At 55.2% G+C, this 22198-nt stretch overlaps 1 long non-coding RNA gene across 1 annotated transcript; it reads left to right on the top strand.

The window, feature by feature from the left end:
• The first annotated feature begins 9188 nt into the window (after positions 1-9188).
• LOC116664408 lies at positions 9189-17274 on the top strand. The gene is made up of 3 exons (XR_004320943.1): positions 9189-9321; positions 15160-15164; positions 17264-17274. It is a non-coding gene; the product is annotated as an uncharacterized LOC116664408 (long non-coding RNA).
• Positions 17275-22198: the final 4924 nt, after the last annotated feature.

Here is a 22198-nt window from a genome sequence, read left to right as displayed (position 1 = left end):
CCTCCCCGGCCCGGCCCCGCCCCGCCCCGCGGCCACGCCCCTGGCCCGCCCCACAGCCATGCCCCAGCCCCGCCCCGCCCCGCCCCACAGCCATGCCCCTGGCCCCGCCCCGCGACCCCTGCGGACTCAGTGGGCCCGCCGTCCTCCCTGGGCACTGGACACTGGACACTGGACACTGGCGAGCGTGCGGGGAAGCATGCAAGGCGGGATTTGATACTGAAGAGAGGCCGACCGTGTATTGTGCGTCATGAAGAAAGCGAACGGGCCACGGGCAGCCTCTCCTCAAGCACCACAGGGAGCAGCACGCACAGCAGGCAGGCCTTCGGCTCTTCCCCGACGGGGGTCATTTTCCCCTCCCCTCCCCCCCCCCCCCGCAGGATCTCCGGGCATTGGGATGGGAGGGAAGGCAGCCGAGACACACCTTCAGGCACAGGCCATGCACAAGGTCAGCCCTCGGCGGGACATCCTGCAGACGGGCAGGTGCCCGCCTAGCGGGGGGGCCTCCAGGGAGCCCTCCGACTCCTTGGCACTGGGCATGGACAACAGACTGAGCTCAGACCACTCATCCCACACTGAGGGACTGCTGATGACTGGCCTCCCAGTGGAACCCCCGCCTCTTCCTCAAAGGCAATGTGCCCTCCAGAAAGTTCTTCCAGGATGGATGAGACGTTGAGGGTCAGCGGAGAGGATGACAAGTGTCACACGTGGAGCCCATGCATTCACGTACCCTGGAGGGGGCCGGCCTCGGGCCTGGCCCTGCCCACAAGAGGTAGGTGGTATTGAAAACAGGCCATCTGTGTTATATTCGTCATTAATAAAGCGAACTCATCACAGACAACCTCTCCTCAAGTACCTAGCAGGGCGCCTACTCCGAGGACCACAGTCGTGCATCAACACAGGTCACCTCCGGGAGCCGTCCTGAGGATGGATCAGATACCACAGGTGAGAGGCCGCAAGCGCAGGCAGCGCACGCCCCGACCCCCGTCCCGCCCCCCCCGCCCCGCCCCGCCTTGGGGACCAGGCCTCCATCCGGGCACCCCACCCGGCCAGTGACAGGAGAGCCCCCACCCCACTGCCGTCCCCAGTCCCCCCACCCCAACAAGTCCTTCGTCTCCAAGAGGTCCTCCAAGGTGACATTTGATACTGAGAAAAGATCAACCATGTATTATTCGAAGTCAATAAAGCGAATATAACACGGTCGATCTCCCTTCAGGTACCAGGAGAGGTGCGGAGCTGAGGAGCCAGCGCCTTGCCCGCGGGCCCCGCAGGCTGCAGCGGGCACGGACGGCTAGTGGACCAGGTGAAGTGCATTAGAAACAATTACTTTCCAACTGGTCGACCATCCATCCTGCACCCCAGAGCGGTGCTGATACCGACGTCCTTCCCGGGGTGCCTCGGCCTCCGAGATGGCCTCTCTGGTGGAATTTGATACCGAAAAGGGGTTCACCGAGCAACATTCGTCGTCCAGATGCAAAGTTGCTCGGGTAACCTCTCCCCGTGTACCATGGAGAGGCTCGGACGCTTGGGCTAAGGCAGATGCTTCAAGGTGGCCGTGCTTCCGGAAGACCCTCCCCCAGGGCAGCTTGAATGCCAGACATTCAGGGATGTCACCCTCGACAGGGATCCCCCCCACCCCCTAGTCAGCCAATGTCCCATCACCTCCCTGCAGTGAGCCAAATCTAGAGACCATTCCCAGAAGTTAAGCGCGAGACCTAGGTGAGATCTTATACTGCAGAGAGATGCCCACGCTTGGGCACAGTGCCCCGGATAGCTGCCCGCCCGCAGGAGTCCATGGACATCCGCAGTGCCCCCTTCCCCCAACTGTCCTATCCGTGGGCCATCTGATAGCAGACGGAGCTGACTCTGACGCAGAGTCGATGAAGGCGAGGTCAACCCTTCATCCTCTGACCCCAGAAAGGGCGACTCCAGGCCCCCCTGAACCCCACACAGGCCCAGGCCTCCCTCCAGAAGATGAGCCTTTGGAGGGAGCTCAGTGAGGTGCTGTGCGTGTGCATGATGCCGACGCCCACAGCTGCGCTCTCCGAGGTCCCACCAACACCGCCTCTGGCCCCACGTGGGCGTCGCCACCCCAGCATTCTTCGACGGGCGATTTATCAGGAAGAGACTGGTTGACCGTTTGATTAGCCTCATACACAAAGCCAAGTGGTACGCCAAAAATAAAGGAGTTGGGGGAAGGGGAAGAAAAAAAGCAAATGAATGGCAGATGACCTCTTTTCCAAAAAAAAAAAAAAAAAAGGCAAAACAGCCCTGGTGTCAGAACACCAGCCTTGCTCAGAATTGCACATGTGACCAGAAGAGGCCCCAAATAATGGACCGGCCAGTGAGGGCTGGGGAGCAGGCGACATGCCACAAGCAGATTCTGCGTCCACCATTTTGTGAACCTGGGCGCGGGACCGACAACAGAATCCTTTCCCTGACGTTGGCATGAGTTTAGAAAGGCCTGGGGGTCTCGTTACAGTCAGAGCAAGAGGCCAGCCACCTACGGTCGGTCCTGAAGAGAGAAAACGTAATATGGACCGCTTCCCTTCAGGAACCATGGATTCTGACCTCCGGTTCTGAGACATTCCCAGAGCTGGCACGGCCTCCCAGAAGTGCTCATGAGAACGGGCTGGACAGTGACACCAGGGGGCCAGATGACATACATCATCAGTCTGTTCAGGGCAGGTCCTGGGGCTGCACCTATGCACCTAACCTTGAGACGGCGCCGGCTGCCTGCCACCTCCTGAGGGTTACATGGCTTCTGGAAATCCTCCAGGGCGGGGTGGATCTGGAAAGAGACCCATCATGCAGGGTTGGTCATAAATCAAACACACCAGCAAAGGACAAGCTCTTTTCACATCCCAAGTAGTGGTTTTGATCCCAGAAGCACCACCTCCAGGAGCACCTCATAAACAAGGCCCAGCCAACCTCCATGACCGAGTGACGTCTAGCCCCGACGAGGTGCACGTGTACGGGGCCAGCAGGGAGCCCTGCCGGTGCCAGCACTGGGAGCTGGGGCTGTCCCAGCCTCCGTGCTCCTCAGTGATACTACTGGAGATGACTGTCCTGAAAGACCAGACCCTGCTGACCAAGGAGCCTCTGCCTCACTTCCAGGGTCAGCCTGCCACCCAGAGCCCCACAAGGGGACAGGAGACCAAGAGGGGGCACTGAGTGATGCACGGCACCAGGATGGCACCTGCTCTGGTGACAGCATGCACCTGGTTTGCCAGCATGTCACCCCTAAAGTCAGCACGTCCCTCTGGAAAGCTCTCTGGGAAGATTTGGGAAAGAGAAGGCCAGCGTGCTTTGACACCATCTTCCTACTGACCCATTGGCTCCACTCCGAACACACATGAATTTTAAAACTTAATGAGAATTGCATCAACATTGATTTTCATAAAAACGTGTTTTTCAGGGTGAATTCCATTAAACTAATCCAATTCCCTGCTTAGCTTTCCTGGCTGCGCCATTGAGCTGTTTTCATTTCTTTTATTTCCCTTGTTATTTTCTCCAAATCATTTTCATTAGGATCAATTCTTTTCCATTTAAAAATCTGAATGAAGATTTGATTCCTCAACACGGTCTGTCTCCATCAGATCTCACTGTCTGGAGCGGCTGCCACTGTCAATTTCATCCCACGGCCGCCATGTCTACAGTGTTCTCTTTCCCCAGGTCAAATGTGGCAGCTGACACGTTGTCAAGAAAATTGGATTCTCCTGCCAATTTGTAGTCAGTGGAACACGCTTTGCTTTGCTCTGTGCCATTTCAGTTGTTTTTTGTTTTATTTTGCGTTGATTATTTTTACTGCTCTTATTTAATACAGATGGGATGGATCACTGATAGCCTGTCTTCACTGGATAACCCACAAGGATATTGAGAACACTGTTGGGCAGGGGGATGGGAAGATGGAGAGACAGGGGTAAACAAAGAGAGAATGAGAAACTGCAGCCTTTCAAACAGTCGAGGGCAAACTCTTTCCTTCTCCGCAAGGTCAGAGGACCTTCAGGGAAAAAGTGGTAGAGGCAGAATGCCTTTGGAATCAATGGTCAAACGGAAAGGTGACTGAAGAGGGTCCAAGGTCAGAACTAAAGCAGCTCAGCACGGACACCTGCCTTCAAGTGCCCAGGTGACCCACATCACAAATCGAGCTGGGGTTCTCTGCTCAGCATCCATCCTCGTCCACTGGAGAGGTGTAGACACCCACAGCTACGCCATCCGGTCTTGATCATGGGAGAGGCGTAGACCCTGAGCTTGCCACTGGGTCCCGGAAGCCATCCCAGGCAGGATTTGATACTCAAACAAAAGTTGCCTTTGTGTGATTCAACATAAATAAAGCGAATTCACCAAGGGCAACCTCTGCTCAAGGCTCAAACGTCAGCAGGGCAAGAGCACGGACAAGATGCCTCTTCACCAAAGGCGGCATTACCTCCAGGATCTAGCTGCGCATGTGGCCCTGGGCGGGGGCAGGGGTGCTGACGCCAACTCCTGTCTCTGGAGAGGCTGGCACTACATCCAAGGAGCCCCTTGTGTGTGATTGGAACACGTTCTTTTTCATAAGGGAGGGAATCATGCGCCAGCTCGAGTGGCACCTGGGATTGTCCCCTGAGCTGGCCAGACGTGGCTGGTTGGGTGGGGTCACGAGCACACACATCACAAGTCAAGTTCATGCTTAGGGCAGCGAATGCTCCCTTACCCTGGAGGCGTGCAGACACTGAGGTCCCATCCCAAGGCGGGTGTCTCCTCCGGGGAGTCCCTGAGCTGGATTCAGCGCAGAGAAGGGAGCGGCCGTTAACGTAAGTGTTCTGACCACAGCAGTGTCCACCAGCTCCAAGCCTGCGGGGTCCCTGACCTGAAGACCAGTGACTCCTCTTCCGAGGTGGGGGGGTCTGCGTCATCGGGAAGACACAGCTGGTCCTTCATTCACTCTTCCTGCCAGGAGGCCTCAAAGAGGGCATTCGATAAAGAAAGGATGTCACCAGCCTCTATTCATTCAGCATCTCATCCACCTGCATAGCTAGGGACACAGTAGGCAGACCAGACAAAGACTCTGCCCCAAGGGATCTCACAGTCTAGTGGAGGGGAGCGAGCAAGGAGGGTCTGTGATGTGACAGCAATGTCGTAACATCACCAGTCGCCTCAAAAGCCGATGCATTTCTGCTTCACTATGTGCCTGATTCTGTCCAAACGCTTGGCATGTTACTGAGTTTTTAGACCTACCCTGAGTCAGCATTAACCCCATTTTAAGGACGAATAAACTGAGGCACAGAGAGGTGGCAGGTTAAGTCACCTGCCCAAGGTCACACAGCTAGCAGACATAATGTAATAATAAAAGCCATCACCATGGAAACCTGTCTTCAAAGGCCATAGATTCTCCCTGCCGAGGAAACCCTCTCCCCACCCCACAATGCACCACTGCCTCCCCTTTGCTGGCTTTCATTCCCAGAGGTCACCCTGAGTGGTAACACACACATAAGTGTGTGCCTTCCATTTGACCAGGCTGTTGGGATGGCACAGACGTCCCTGACTACACTTCAGTAACCACATACATGCGAAAAAAAAGTCCCTTCCCCTACAAAGTGCCTCATACCCAAGAGGACTCCTCCTTAAGCAGAGGCCGGCCGGCACGCTTCCTCCCCAGTGGGTCTTCAAGGAAGGGAGGAAAACGACGGTCACCTAAAAGGTCAGCATTGCCCCCGGGAGCTCTGGGCCGGGCGGCGCGGGCCACATACCAAGCACTTACGATCCATTTCCTTACCCTGGATGGGCGCCGGCCAAGACCTTCCCTTGTGACGTTTTCCCAAGAAGAATTTAGTACTGAAAGGAGATTGGCCATGTAATACTCATCATAAATAAAATGAACACACCATGGACAACCTCCATTCAAGTACCCGACCAGGGTGCTGGCTTCTGGCGTGTCCCAGACATCAGGCCTAGGGACGGATGGGATACCGAGAGTGAAGGTGCTGGCAACACACACAGGCAGTGAAACAAGTGTGGACCCTGGTGTCCCTTCCAGGAAGCCATTCAAGGGGGACACGCTGCAACCAAGAGGAACAGGGCATCGTGTTCTACACAAAGAGAGCGCCGCCGGGATGACCTCCCGTCAAACATGTCGTGGATCTACAGTGAAAGGACTGCCTCTTCAGGGAGGCTGGCATCACGGGCCAGTGGTACCCCTCGAGGTGGCTTACACACGGAGGTGAGTGAACATAGGTGACACACACATGGGGAGGCATGCACATGCTCAGCTCAGCCATCCGTCCAGGTGTGCATTCAATGACTGGCTCCTGGGTGCTGTAGGGCCAGATCTGATACCTAAAAAAAGGTCAACCATGTATGATTCGTCCAAAAAATCAAGCGAATGCACCATGGGAGACCTCTCTTCAAGTACCACCAAGTAGCTCTGGTAAGAAAAGCCCCACTTCTTCCTTCACGTCGGCACCGCCTCCAGGAACCTTCCCATGGATGGTCACACACGGAGGGTGAGGACACGACACAGAGCATCAGGAAGACGAGTGCTCTGCCGTCCAGCTTGGTCCACAGTCCCCCCACTCACCCCGCAAAGGAGCCAACACCAAGGTTCTGCCCTGAAGTGGGCCTCCGCCCCCGGGAGTCCCCTTCATCTCCCAAGGTGGGATTTGGTACTGAAAAATAGGTGAGCCGTGTATGATTCATTACAAACAAAGCGAAGGCTACACGGATAACCTATCTTCAAGTCCCCTAGATGAGCACTGACCACGTGCCAGTGCCTCGTCTTCAAAGCTGCCTCCTCCCGGAAGTCTCCCTAAGGACAGAAGGAACACTGAGTGTTAGCAGACTGACAGAGAGGGCTGAGAGTGAAAGTACATACCTAGCAAGTTCAACCATCCCATCCTAGACCCTCAAGCAGCCTAATGTCAACGCCTTTGCCTGCTTGGCAGAATATCTAAGAAGCACTTCCAAGGAGGTTCCATGTGGAGAGGTCAAATGCGTAAGAATTCGTTATTTATCATAGCAGGGAACATTTCTTCATTTCATATTAGCAGCAAAGCTAATGGCAGTGATCCTTTCCTCACTTATGTCTTGTGTCCAGGAAACGCTCTGAAGCTGGAGTTCACTCTAAAGCTGGCTTTGCAATACTGCTCATAAAGAAAATGCCAGCAGGGAACTGAAACTTCATTATCTCATGGTGTGGCACTGACCTCAGAACTGTGGCTTCATCTCCAAAGGTAGGCATAACATCCAAGAAGTCTCCCTAAGGATAAATTGCACACTTTGGGTTAGTAGTCCAGTAGACATATGCTTAAAATAAATTCTCCATTGTTAAAAAAATTTACATACCTAGCAAATGGTACCAACTCCACGCCTGTCCCAGAAGGAGACACAACAATGAGGCATCCTGCCAAGATGGGAGATGACACTGAGAAGGCGGAATGTGGGTACGATTCATGTTAAAGAGACAAATGCAGAATACAGACGACAATGGAGAGTCTTCCATACAAAGATGGCAGCGTGGGGCCAGGTCACAGATTTTTTTCTCCTCCAGTATCTTATGAAATAATAAATGACCATTTAAGCCAAGCCAAGACCAACACATAGAAATAATAGAAGAAGACATTCTTGGAATGAAAGAACAACTAACTTGAGTGATCAAGATGGGATAATATGATTCAGAAAAACGGATAAAGAAAAGCAATGACTGAGCCAGATCCTGGTAAAGAGCTACCAGAGAACCCCCTCCTCCACAAACACAGGGAAGCCAGGGACGAACTGCAACCACAGCCAGAATCGGCTGATAAACAAACACATGGCTGCAGGGAATGAAAGAAAGGAAGACCCTCGGCTGCCAACGAAGAGAGAATTGAACTCATGGCAACAAGTTTGCCAGCGGCCACCAGGGGACATAAGGGATGCTGAACTAGAGACTTTGAGAGTCTGTGGCCTCAATGTCTAAACAGGAACAGGAGATGTGACATTGGGCCCAAGAGAGGTGGGAAACTGGAAAGGACAGAACGGGAAAACTCTATATGGGCCCAGAGAAATGACAAGAGCGTTTGTTTCTGCCCAGGATGTCGGTAGATGAGTTCCCCTGGGAGAAACCAAGCTCCAGGATGCGGTGAGGATTAATACTTGTCAAAAGGCATAAGAATCCTTAGGCCAACAGACGAATAGGAGAGCTGGTCCCGACGGATGAAAGCCTTGGGGCGCCAGACAGAACCACATGTGGAACCGCATGTTGCGAAGGGAACAGCAGAACACCAACCCTTCAGCCCTCGCTGGTGATACCCTCACAATGAAGGTGACAAACCCCATGAAGGGAAGCACCATCGTGAGCCAAAAGACTCAGTCAGGATTAGCTCGTATGCCCCCAGAACTGAGGGAAACTAGCAATGAGTACCATTAAAGTGACTCATTAAAAAGAACTGGAAATCATACAGCCAAATAAAAGAGTACAAAAAACAATAGGCAGATGAGGAGGCGTGCAAGAGCACTGCTCAGATGTTCTCAGAGATGGAAGATCTCAAGGAATACAGTGCCCCAAATCTTTCCAACAAGGTCTGTGGCGGTCCACTAGACGATGGAGTCCAGCTAAGCGAGAGGCATGTGGATGAGCCACATCAAACAGCTGATGAAACATTCAACGCAGGAGACAATGGAGCCGCAGCTACAAAGTCCTAGGGGGGAAAAAGCAGGCTGAGAATTTTATACCTAGCTAAGCTGTCTCATGTTTAAAAACAAGAGGCAGGTAGTCCCACAGGTACAAGCGTCCATGAGCCATTCTTGAAGAAACAATTATAAATGGAAAGCTCAGGAACAGAGACAGTTTAGTTTAACGGGGAAAAAAAACCAACCTAGCAGTCAGTAACGGATCCATTTAAATATCCACCTGTGATGAATCGCCTGCAAGACTTGTGGTTATAGACCAAAATGCAAGTATTTATAATGAAAAAATTGTATTGTACAGTAGAACTAAGAAACAGGCAGGAGGTGGCGCTGATTTCCTTATCTCTCAGAACCTCACGTGAAATGAAAACAGGTTAAGATACGTAATGATCCCAACCACCTCGTGTTTTACACAATAATTTTTCTTAATTTGACAGGAGTCTTTTAAGAAATAGTACTTCTTGCAGAAGAGCAGAAAACAGCTATCCGTTCTTCCCAGGCTTCTTCAGCTCACTCTTCACGTTACATTCAAATAAAACTACAGTTAACATTTTTAACAAAAAGATTAAGTACAACGTGATTCCACGTTTGTAAAATATCTGTCTCACTCTGTCTCTCTACCTTTCTACTTGGATATATGCTCAGACACTTATTTGGAAATTTCTGAAACCCTGATGGGTATTTCTGGGTGCTCAGAGACTGGGTAATTGTTTCCCCTTTTATTTACATTTTCTTATATTGCTTGAATTTTTATCGTACGTGTGTGTCATTTTTATAAATCTGGTAATAAAGTAAAATAATTATTTTTCTTTACAAGAAAAAGAGAAATCGAAAATAGAACTGCCCTCTGTCTTCCAACTTGGTAGGGCTTCCAGGCTGACAGATGCGGTGAGTCCCCCATTCACTTGGCGCAGAAGAGAAGCTGAAACCGTTGCCCCTTCCCTGACTGCCAGCATGTCACGAAGCCCTCCCTCCAAGCTAGGAGATAATGCTGATGGAGAAGTGAACTGTCTATTTTTTTTTTTGAGAAAAACAAAAACCCCAGTTGCAACATAGACACCCCTATTTCCCCAGTCACTTAGGGTCTTAAACCTAAATCATATGCTTCCTCCCCCAGACTGGCAAGGTCTTCCGTGAACAGAGTGAACAGGTGCCAGTGGCACCTGTCCGTGAGTTCCAGGGCCAACCACAGATTCAAATCCATTGGCCTGGAACCAACATGGGCGTGTCTTCCCCGAAATCCCCATCAGCTCCAAGAAGACGCCTGGTGAGATGTGATACCGAAAAGAGATCGACCGTGTATTGGGCATCATTAAATAATGCGAACTCACCACGGACAACCTCCCTCCGAGTACCATGCAGTGGCACCGCTTGTGGTTTCCCTGCATCCGCAGTCTGGGCAGCTTGAGAGTGGCCTCTGAGGTGGACGGGACACTGAGGATGAGTGGACTGACTGCATCAGTCCCCATGTCAAACCCATGCTCCCTGGTTCACCAACCCAGAACAGCGCGGACAGGAATGCCACTTCCTGCACGAGGCTGGCCATGCAAGCACCGCTCGCTAACGCAAGGGAGTCGGCCACACTGAGTCATCATACACAAAGCAAAGAGCTCTTGACAGACCACACGTTTGCAGGTAAAGCACTCGCTCCTGGGTAAACCTGGGCTCACCCTGGAGGAGTTCCCTGGAGGCTGTGAGGCGGAGGTGGGTTAGTAAACCAGGGGTCATACGGGTCCCGCCTACTGTTCTTTCCTACATCCCACGAGCTGACTGATAAGAGAGGCTTCTAGATGCCCCTTCTAGGTTGGATTCCATAGTTAAAAAGAAAAAATAAATAGAAAAGAAAAGCTAGCCACATGTATTTCAGTGTTAATGTTTTAAAGCCGGGGCGCTCTGACAGCCGCTCTCGCGTGCCCTGCGGTTGGCAGTGTGCCAGGAGGTCGCCTTAGGCTCAGCTTGGACCCCGGGGTTAGTGCGTCAGTAACAAGCATCCTCAGGAAAGTGCTGGCTGTGGGCTCAGCCATCCAGGCACCTACCTTGGCAGCAGCATCAGCCCAGGAAGCCCTCCGAGGCAGAATTTGACACTAAAAGAGAGGAGAGCCGTGTATGACTCGCTTTGATGAATCGAATTCATCACGGCCAGCCTCTCTCCAAGTACCATAAGTGAACACTTGTGGGAAGTCCACTGCCTGTCCTGCAAGGCGGCCGCCCTGTAAGAAGGGGTGGAGCAATATTGGGTAGTGGGCCGAGTGACATACTAGCACATTCATTGCATGCTCACCCGAGACGCACTTACCCTAAGTTGGGGGGGCGGGTCCCGCTGGCCCTCCTGGGTCAGGAGGGGTGCCATCCTAGAGCCTTCATCACGTGGGCGCATCGTGTCGCCCCTCGGGTCCTACGACAGAGCAGCCCTGCCCCGAGGACCGTGGCTGCTTCCCAAGGCGGGAATCCTCTCCATGGACCCTCCTGTGGAGAGACGGATGCGGGGGGTTAGAGGACGGGGGGTCGTGTCTGATCAATAAGAACCTACTCAGAGACCAGGCACACCCCTTGGAGGGGAGCTGGCCCTCTGGCTTCAGGTTCCTCCCTGGAAGGCAACGACCTGTCTCAGGAACACTTCAAGGAGGCTGCGGTAGTGAGAAGGGTGGACCGCCCGACGATGAGTCATCACATTTTAAGCAAACACGCCCCACTCCGCCCCCCGACCCCAACTGTCCGCATCCACAGAGCGGCCGCCGCCCCAAGTCCATTGCCGCCTCCCAAAGTTGGCAGGACTGCTTCCAAGTCTTCCGGGCAGGTGGGGTGGGTGCTGAGGGTTGGTGACTAGGTGGCCCATAGGGTGAACAGAGTGCTTGCCCCTCTGGTCAACCTGTCACACACCCTGGATGGTGCTGACACCAGCATCTCTTCCGGAAGTTGGTCTCTGTCCAAAGTCTTGTCAGGTGACCCTGGTGACAGAACCACAGCCATTCCCCAGAGGTGGCGTGGCCCACAGCAAGGCCTCCTCCAGGAGGAGGGTGCTCAGGTCAGTGGACCGGATGACTTACAGCTAGGTCAAGCCCGTGGCCCTGGCCAGCCACCCTTCTCGTCTTCTCCACGTGGCTCTGAACACAAAGACTTCTTCCCTGAAGCTGCCATTGTGTCTGGGAAGTGCTTAGAGGCAGTATTTGGTACTGAAAAAATTGTTGTCCGTGAATGATTCGTCATAAGTAAAGCGAATCCACCACGAACAACTTCTCTTCAAGTACCACAGACAAGCAGAGACAAGACAGACAGGGGGTCCTCTTCCACTTGGCCGACGGCTGCAGTCTCCTCCCGCCTCCGTCCTGTGGGCAGATTGGACACCGAGCATTAGTGAGATGGACGTGTGTCCTGAGAACACGCTGGAATGTGGGGGACTGTCCACTCACCTCCCCTGGAGTGGTGCTGACACAGAGCCCCTTTCCTGGAGATGCAATTGCATTCCTGAGTCCTCAAGGCCAGGGATTAGGAACAGGAAGAGGGGGCCATGTGCTGCACATCACAAGATGAACTCGTCACAGGTCAGGAACTCTCCATGTGTGCATGGACCCCAAGGTTTCTGAGCGGGGACCTCAGACTTCCCGACGGGGCACACTTGCACCTCCATCAGGCACAGTGAGGCACTGGCCAAGCGCCTCTGTGACTGGTGGGATCCACCAGACCCGGGGTACTCACGGAGAGTCAGCCCAGCCCAGGCCCTCAGGGTGATCTGAGGGAGGCTCCCCCAAACCCTTCACAATCCCGGGAGACCCCAATCCCTCCCCACCCTCTCCTTTTCACCACCCATCTCCCATGGGGAAGCCCCCAAGAAAGCAATTCCAAGAAGGGTGGCATCACAAGTCACTCACCCACCTTCTCCCCTACAACCTCAGACCAGCAGGACCACATTCCACTTCCTGCATTCACCACTGGAAGGCTCTGAGCCTCACACCCCAAGGCTCAATGTCAGAGCCCATCCCCCACCCTGCCTCCGTGCCGCACAGCCCCTCCACGGCACATCTGGCCCAGGGCCGTCACCATGTGCTCCACCTTCCACTCCCGGAGGGACGGCTGTCCTCTCATTTCCTGCACCAAAGCCTGGCAGAGGGTAGACGGCGTCCCTGCTCATCGCTCCAGACCGTTTTCCCTCTCTTTTCCTTTCAAAATGTCAGTTCTTTCCAGCATATTCATCAGACCTCACTGCCCACTCCCTGGTCACGGCCACATTGGTCGTCCCTGACAGCTCTGGGTCACCATCTTCCTCCTGGAACATCTCCTGCTTTCCACCTTGGCAATGACCACTTATCAACACTGGACCCAGCTCCCCCACGTAGGCTTGGGGACGGCCTCACCTCCAGTTACGTCTGCCTGCATCCTACCTGGCCCTTCAGCCCCACGGTCACGGCCTCAGCTTGGATCTTGGCAATACTGGTCATGACACCTTCTCCCAAAGTTCGACTCTCTAGAATCCCCACTCAGCGATGATCACACCTGCAGAACCTCTGGTTCAGCGCCTGCCCCACCTTCTCCCTCCTGACCCGGGCCAGGCTCATCCAGTCCAGCCCTGGATGGGTGCTGCCTCCACCTTTGGGACATCCCACGTGCTCCGTGGCTCCTGCCTCTGCGGGGGCCCCCATCCTAGCCTGAGCTCCCTACATCTATGCAACAGCCCCCACGCGGGCTCTTGATTGTCACCCTTGTGCTCAGAGAGAGACCTCTTCAACACAGGCCCCGCCTCCCTCCCTCCGAATAAAGTCCGCGTGCGCCCCACCTCTGAGGGGGCCTCTCTCACCCCGTAGCTCAGTCCACACCCGCAGAGCTTCTCGCTTTTTCTCAAGGACGCCAGGTGGCTTTCGTGTGCCACACCCTCCTGAAACGCTCCAGCTGACCCAGCCCCCACGTGGCTCCCATGTCCCCTTCCCAGAGGGACCTTTGCAGGCCCGCGCTGAACAGAAGCGCCCGCTCTGCGGGGGCGTCTTCCTCACACGCTGCTCTGCTGTCCTGCGCTTCAGAGTGCCTAACAGTGGGCCAGACTGCTTCACGGTTTGGTTTTCTTATCCATCTCTCCCACCAGATTGTCAAGTCTACGTGGGCAAGGACTTGACCTTGCTCACTGCTCCATCCTCAGTTTAGAGGAAACAGCTAAGGTCTAGAAGCATCTAGAACATAGTACACACTCGATCATTGTTTGTGAAATGACTGAGTCACTCCTCGTTGATTGATCAATTCAGGGACAGTTCATTAGCAGTGTGGTCACACCAGTAACAAGATGATCTGATAATGTCAAGAAAGAGCCCTGTTGAAAGAGCATCAGGTGCAAAGCAGTTGTTCCTTCCCCACAGCAGTTCTCAAAGCGGCTGGGTCTTGCGGGGCCAGGTCTTGCGGGGCCGGGAGCCAAGTGAGGCTCGTCAGAGACACAGAGTAGACTCTGCTCCGCTAAAACTCTCCACGCACCCTGGGAAGATGCGATGCCCACAGGTCTCCCTGAGGTTGGCAGTGCTTCCAGAAAGCCTTCCTGGGCAAGAGTGGACAAGCAGAAAGTCCTTCCTGGAGCAAACGCAGTAGGGACGACCAACTCGGTGTCGGCCGGCGTCGCCACTGGGCCCTCGCGTTCGCACGCTCTCCGGGGCTCCTTCTTCGAAAGGAGGGGCTTCACTCGCAACAGGCAGCGGGCAGTCTGTGTGCGCGGGGCTCTCACTGGTCAGCCCCTCAGGACGGTGTGAGGCAGATACCGGCATTCCTTCCAGAAGATCCCAGCCCTCCTGGGCAATCACCTTCCACATAGATCAGCTTCTAGTCATGGGTACCACCAGGGAGTGCCATGTGTCATGAAGGACGCGTGTGCGCTGGGCTCTGCCTTCCACGTACATACCTTGGGTGGGTACACAAACCAAGACCTCCTCTCTGAAGGCTGGACGCTGCCCAGGATGCCCTCCACAGCAGTATTTGATACTGAAAAACTGGATGTCCCTGTATGATTCGTCATAAATACAGCGAACACAGCAGGGATAACCGCTCTTCAAGTACCGAAGGCTTATGCTGAGGAACCAAGTCTTCACCAGAGCTGGCCTTGCCTCCAGCTAGTCCTCCTGAGGACGAACTGGGGACTGAGGGTTAGGAGAATTGGACGTTGCCCGTTGTAGATAAAGCCCACTGGCCAACCACGTGTGTCAGTGCTCTCTGGCCAACCATGCATTCCTTCCCCTGGGAAGCGGCTGATGCCAACAGGTCTTCCCAGGAAGCTTCTGAGGCACGATCAAGACTTAAAAACACAAACTTTCCCTTCTATGACTCAGCATAAATAGAGCCAACCCGGCAAGAAGGTCTTTTGAAGGGCCAGGTACTAGCCTGGACAAGGAATCACCGCCTCTTCTCCCGGAGTCTGTCCTGAGAAGTCACTGGATAGGCAGGGACTGTGGATCAGTTGACATACATCATTGATAAAATGTATGTTCTCTGATCAACCATCCATTCCCCTATCATGGGCCACACCCTGTCCTCCGGTTAGAGTTCCAGTCGGAGTGCATCTCCATGTGGGAGTTTGTCCTGCAAAACAGCGGCTCTGATGTGATCAGCTGCAAACACAGTGAAGCCCCAACAGCCAGCCCTGACACGCTCAGCCTGGGAAGCTAAGCATTCAAGGCCTCGATGCCACTGCTGGGGACCCTGTGGCTTCACCCTCACTGAGCACAGGCTCTGAGATGCGCCATTCTCTCAAGCACTAGGGAAGGCCATTCCTCCTGAAGGTGGGATGATGCCCAGGAAGAACGCACTACGGCACTGCGTCTGTAACAGAGCAAGAGCGGCAGAGGCACCCCGCCATGGATGGTGCCTTTGGGTGGGGCAGAGCAGATGCTGATGGTCAGGGGTCACACCAGCCCTCCCTAGACTTTGGATGGACACAGAGAGCAGTAACCTTTCCCTGGAAGAGAGCTGCCTTCTTCCCCAGGCGGTCCTCATGGGCAGAAGAAGAGCAGGAGCTGAATGACCAGTGATACAGCCATACATACAGCATCCCCGGACCGAACCTCTCTCTTCGAGGGAGAGAGATGGGGCGGACCTGGCCCCCAAAGTCCCTACAGACGACTGATTGTGTTCTGAGGTCCCGGGGATCCTCACACGCTGACCCTCTCCCCGTGGACCCAGTGAGGGGGGCACAGAACCCTGCCCTGAAGGCGGGACACCTCCTCTCAGTCTTCCACGGTGCCAGAACATCCACCACACGGTTACGAAGAGCATCCCCAAGACCTCACGTGCCAACGCCGACAAGCACACCTGCGTCCCGTCTCCAAAGCTCGGGTCACTTCTGCGCAATCACCTGAGGACGGAGGAAATTCCCGTGTTGGTGGACCAGGGGCACGTCCACCGATCTAGTGCATGCCCAGGGCCCACTGTGCAGTCACATACCTGTGGACAGGGCTCTTACTGTGAAGCTGGCGTCCCCAACAGGCGTCTGTCCTGAACTGATTCTACAAAAGGACTCGTCTGCTGGGCTTGTCACCACAAAGAGAACAGAGCCACGAAGATGGGGAGTTGCGGGGCTTTGCAGCCACCCCCAGGTGTCAACATGGAGAGGATCCTGGAAGGGGCAGGGCCCAGGGGCGCCACCCTTCACCAAGCTTGGGATCCTGTCCCCGTAACCAGGGCTGATCCCAAAGCCAGCTCTGCGCGGGAGGCGCTGTCGGGTGTAGAGGCTGAGCAGTCTTCCTTACGAGCGAGGGAGGGAATGCGGGTCGGGGCCAGTCTCTTCAAGGGCCCGGTGGTGGGACAGGAAACCCCGCTGGCTCTGCTGGCAGAACCTTGTGGAAACCTATGGGAAGAAGTGGACCCGGGGGTCAGTGACCCCGGAGACAAACAGGGAGGCAGAGCAGAAATCAGAGTGCCTTTCACCCACCTGGGAAGATGGTGGCTCTGTGCCCGGGGAGCTGCCCCCGATGGGGCTTGACCCTCGGAAGTAGATTGTCCTCAGAGAAGTCTTTGTGAAGGAAGTGATCTCTCCTCGAGTGTCCCACAGGGCGGAAACCACATTCTCCCCACCAGGCTGGAGCCACCCTGCAAAGGACTGGGACTGGAGGACCAGAGCCAGGAGAGCTCCAGCCCCGGGGTGGGGCTCACCGGTCAGGCCCCACTGACTGGCCGGCCATGCAGTGATGTGGACTCAGAAAGTTCCAACCACAGATCCGCAAAGCACCACCCCCCAACCCCACATCACACCCGCACTCCAAGGCAGGCCGGACGGAACAGGGCGGAGAGGGGGGTGGCTTTGTACAAATCATCCAAACACATCCAGGTCACTGCAAAACCACAGCAAAGCAGCACCGGGCCCCTCCCACCACCAGCCGGGCCCCGGGCTCCCAGCTCACACAAGGCACACGCTCTCACGTCTCCTGTGCGGGCGGCCCTCCGAGGCAGAGTTTGATATTCAAAAAGAGGTTAACCATGTATTATTCATGATGAACGAAGCGAACATGACACGGATAACCTCTCCTCAAATATCCCTGAATAGTTCTGAAACGAAAACCACGGCCTCTTCCCCACCGTCGTCTTTGCCTCCGGAAGCTTCTTCCCCGCATGAGCTGAATCTCAGGGCCAGGGAGCCAGGTGCCCACATCCTGCGAAGAGAGCCCACGTGCCAGCATCAGTCGTCCGTTCCCATACCCTGGGCCCCGGGCCTTGGCTTGGCCCCGACCCCAAAGTCCAAACACCCAGACTGGAACCACCGTGCACAGAAAGCCTCCCAGAACAGATGCAACCCCACACACACACACACACACCAAAGCCTCCTCCGGGCATTCCTAGGAGGTGGGGTCTGATGGCTGGAAGAGGCCAACAGATAAATTCGTGTTACAGGTAAGCACAGCCGTCATGATAATACCTTTTTTGATAAAACAGAGTGCATCACAGGTCCCCGAGACAGGGGCTCCCCAAAAGATGGCCTCAGTTCCAGGAACACTGCTTCGGACTGACTGGAAATGGAGGATCACAGATGCGATGGCTCCAGCTGTTGACCCGGCACCTGGCAACTCAGTCTTGCACGGGGCTGACACAGGTGGCCTCTCCCTGATGCAGGCCTTGTATCTGGAAAGCCCTCGGAGGCAGGATTTGATTATAAGGGAGAGTGATCCCATGACGTTTATGCATAAGTGAGCTCATCGCAGAAAACCATTGTTCACGAACTGAAAAGCAGGGTGTCGGTTTGGGAAGTGTTCTCGCGATGGGCGGCGTGTGGAAGAGGGGGAGCAGGGGACACACATCACAAATCAAGCACACCATCTCCAGCCCCAAACTGTTTTGAGCGTTGTCCACTGGCCAGTAGCATTAGCATCACTTGGGAACTTGCTAAAAATGCAGAATCTTGGTCCCTGAATCAGAATCTGCCTTTTAACAAGATCCCTAGGTGATGAAAATCTTAGAAGCATGTTAAAGTTTGAGAAACACTGCTTTAGCCAACAATTCATACACAGACACACACACACGCACACACATACACATCCACGCACACACGCGTGCACGCACCAACCCAGAGATGCCGTTGACCCCAGTGTCTGATTCCCAGGGTCTGTGTTCCATGTGAGAGTCTCTATGATGAAATGAGTCCAAAAGAAGCGTGTTACCGTGCCGTGTCCATCAGGAATACAAGAAATAGTCAACAGACAGCTCCTCAGAGGGACCAAACGGTAGTGGCTGCAGGAAATGGACTGTGCTTTCCTTAATTTTGCATCTCCTCAAGGAAGTCTTCCATGCTCAGAATTTACGCCAAAGATCAGGGGGTGTGGGACCCAGATGCCCCAGTCCACTGTCTAGCCGCCCAGAGACACTTGACAATAGCATCTCCAAGGAGCTCCTCGTGGCTGAGATTCACTAACAAGAAGAGAAAGACGGACAAGTAACAAACGAGCTCTTCCAAACAGCTCTGAGCACCGGAATTGTGTCCCCTCCCGAGGCTGGGATTCGCTCAGGGAAGTCACACTGACGGCTTGCATCCTGAGGTCACTGAATTAGTTCTTACAGCCCTTCACTTGCGCTCCGTGGTGCGGCAGGCGCCCAGGTCCTCTTGCTGAAGTAGGCACCGTGCTTGAGGAAGCTTGTGAAGTGAATCTGGATACTGAAACAGTGGTTGTCTGGGATGAATCACCATAAGTAGAGAGGCCATACTACGGACAGCTGTTCTTTACACACCACAAGGCTGTGCCCTCCAGAAGAGCGTGGCGTCTTCTCCAAGTCAGCGTCCCTTCCAGAAAGTTCTCCACAGGCAGTCTGAACAAGGCAGGTTAGCGGGTCAGCGTCACACAGCGAGATTCAGCCACATGCTCGGGGGTCAGGCATGTCCTCGGGCAGGGGAAGGGGAACCGATACCAATGACCTGACCCTAAAGTTGGCTTCCTGTCCAAGCAGCACCTTCAAGGAACAGGATTCGATGAGCCTTGAATGCTGGGTCACCCACAGAGCACACTCGTGACCAATGCAGGTTAGTGGCAGCACCAGGGAGCCCACTGGCCCCTTGCCAAGCTTGGCCCCGCCTCCAGGGCCCCGAGGCTAGCGCGCTGGTGTCCGCACCACGGCCAGGCGCGAGCCCCAGGAGGGGCGACACACGCGTCTCTTTACAGAGCTTGTCATGGGGTCCAAGAAGGCCGACGAGCCAGGATTTGATACTCAAAAAGAAACTGTCCTTGTATGATGCATCACAAAGAAAGCGAACACACCAAGGATAATTTCTCCTCGAGTATGAAACAGCAGCGTGGCAGGAACACCGGCACCTCCAGGTCTCTGGCTCAAGGTTGCACAGTGACTACAACTCAGCAAAGCCAGGTGCACGCACACGCACCACGCATGTGTGCACACACACCACGTGCACACTCACCACGTGCACAGCAGACACAACGCATGCATCACGGACGACGTGTCTCTGAGCACCAGGGAGGCGGCACGGCGCTGCCCCTCGCTCTGCTCGGCGACCTCGCCCGAGGGTCCCGCAGAGGGCGGACGGCTGCTGAGGCCAGGAATCCGAGGACTGTCCCCCTTACCCGGAGCAAACAAATGCTCTCAGTGGCCCCGCTGTCATGGGCCTCCTGCCCCCACTGCACTTGGCCTAGTTTCCGAAAGCCATCACGGGAAGGCTGTCCTGCTGATCTTCAAGAGCCTCGCCACCCCCTGGGAACCCCAGCGCCAGCTCTGGGCTTGGTAATCCACTCACATACCTGAGGGAGGGTTTGCCGCCCACACCCCAACATAGCTCCAAAACACCAAGGAGAGAGTTTAACAAGACCGCCATTACAACAGTCCCCTAGCACAGAGCATCCCGGCTACGACCTGGGAGGGGCCGAGCGCCAGGCTCTGCTCTAAGCCACGTACAAGTCTCAAGTCCTCCAGCCCCCAGCAGCCCTCTGGTCCCCAGTCCGCGCGAGAGCCCGCGGGCACCGCTCGGCGAAATCCTTGCCCGAGGGGGCGGGTCAGTCAGCGTCAGAGGCGGGGCCCAAGCGCAGGAAGCCGGACTCCTCGGTCTGCGCTCTTGATACTGAAAAAGTGGATGACCCTGTACGATTCGACACGAGCAAAACGAACAGGACAGGGATAACCACTCTCCAAGTACCAAAGGTTAGCACGGAAAAAGCCGCTGCCTTGGAGGGACGGGGCAGGTCTTCAAGGCGCAGTCCTGCAGACGAATTAGACGCTGAGGGTTAGTGGATCAGTCCACCTGCGCCGTGTAGACACGTGCAGTGATGGCGTAACCGCCGCCCACACCCACCCCGACCTAGGGGTCTCCAGACCCAGACCGCACACACGGTGCATGCCTCCTGACGGCCCCCCGCCCCGCCGCAGAAACGGGAGAGGTGCTGTTCCCAGGACCACCGCCTTCTCTCAAGTCAGCCGTGCGCCCGAGAAGGCACCTCTGCAAAGTGGTAACCCTGAAGCAACATGCCACACACCAATGGACACACACGGTCATGCACACACATACCGAATCCCTTGCGTGGACTGGGTCCAAGGTTTGATACTCACAGAGAGCTTGCCCTTGTATATTCTATGCCAAAAAACCGAATATACAAAGGGCAACCTCGCTTTAAGTACCAAACAATAGCATTGGGCAGGTCCATCGCTACCGCTCACAGAGCTGGCCTTGTCTCCCGGGAAGCATCCTAGGGGGTGGGAGATGCAGGATCGGCAGACCAGGGGGCAAACACTTCCTGCCAGGTGTGTGCCCACCCGCCTGCTCTCCATCCCACGGAGCCCAAGGAGGGACGGAAGCCAGTGCTCCTTCACTAAAATCGGCATCATTTCCAGGAATCACTCCCAATTAGGATCTGTTCCTGAAAAGGAGCTCGACCCCATGGCCTTCAAGGGCACGCCCAGCACTCAGCTTCTCACTTTCTGCAGAACAACCCTGGGGGTGGACCCACATGGGCACCTCCTCCAGGAAGTCCTCCTGGTAATGCACAGAGGGAAGGGGACTGGATGAATTTTCATCGCAGATAAAGCAAATGCCCTGTGGTCACCATCCCACCATTCCTCCCACAGGGGCATAGCTGTCAACGTCCAGCCCCAGCACCAGCCTCCTCCCTACCCCCAGGAAGCCATGCTAGGAAAGAGTTCATACTGAAAAGGAGTCAAACTCCATGGACCACCCAGGAACGGAGACAGCAGACCCACGACCAGTTCCCTGTGGCGGCCTCTGCCCTCAAGAGGGCCCCTGTGAAGAAGCAGAAACTAGAGGCCACAGGTGAGCAGGTGACCTAACTCACCCCCCAGGTGAGGTGCTCACCTCTCCCAGACGACAGTTGCTCTCCTCCGGGGGGCCGCTGCAATACCCCTTCCCTGATGCTGGCCTCAGGGCCAGAGGACCCCACGGCGGTCAGGCTGTGCGAGGCAGATGGTCACACAGCCCAAGAAATGTCCTCATACAGAACCAAAGCCGTCTTCTTCCAGCCGTCCTAGAGATGAACGGAATGCAGGAAGGTCAGAGGACCAGAGGACGAACGCTGAGACAGGAATACTTCCCTCTGACCTTCCCGCATCCACGTACCTGGCCCGGGGTGACGACTCCCGGGCCTCCTTCCCAGAGCCGTGCGGTTCTCGTGGAGGACGCCGTCCAGGCAAGGCTCGAACCGCAAATCACAGAGAGAATAGTTCTTACAGATTCGTCTCAGGGACCCTGAGCAGGAGAGTGTTCTCCCAAACACCGGAGAGGAGCACTGTCAGGCAAAGCTCAGCCTCTTCTCCAAAGTGGATGCTACCTCCAGGAAGCCCTCCAGGGTGAACTCGCAGGGGTTGGTCCATCTGACTTAGAACCATCACTAACACAGAGCTCTGTGGTCCACCTTCCCTCATCCGTCACCCTTGTAAGGGTCTGACATCAGGGTCTCTCTCCTGAGTTTGACGCTGTCCTGGGAAGCCTCCTGGGTATGACTTGGTGGTGACAAAGGGCAGGTCCACATACGAATCACCTTTGAAAAAGCAAATCACCACCACAGTCAGTGTGGACAACAGACAGCACACACAAAAGCCGCCCCTGCCCCCGGCCCTGCCGGCACGGCCTGGCCTCTGGGCTGTCCCCCAG

The sequence above is a fragment of the Camelus ferus genome, chromosome 6, assembly GCF_009834535.1.
Source record: "Camelus ferus isolate YT-003-E chromosome 6, BCGSAC_Cfer_1.0, whole genome shotgun sequence".
Classification (NCBI taxonomy): domain Eukaryota; kingdom Metazoa; phylum Chordata; class Mammalia; order Artiodactyla; family Camelidae; genus Camelus; species Camelus ferus.
This window is presented reverse-complemented; position numbering and strand designations above follow the sequence as displayed.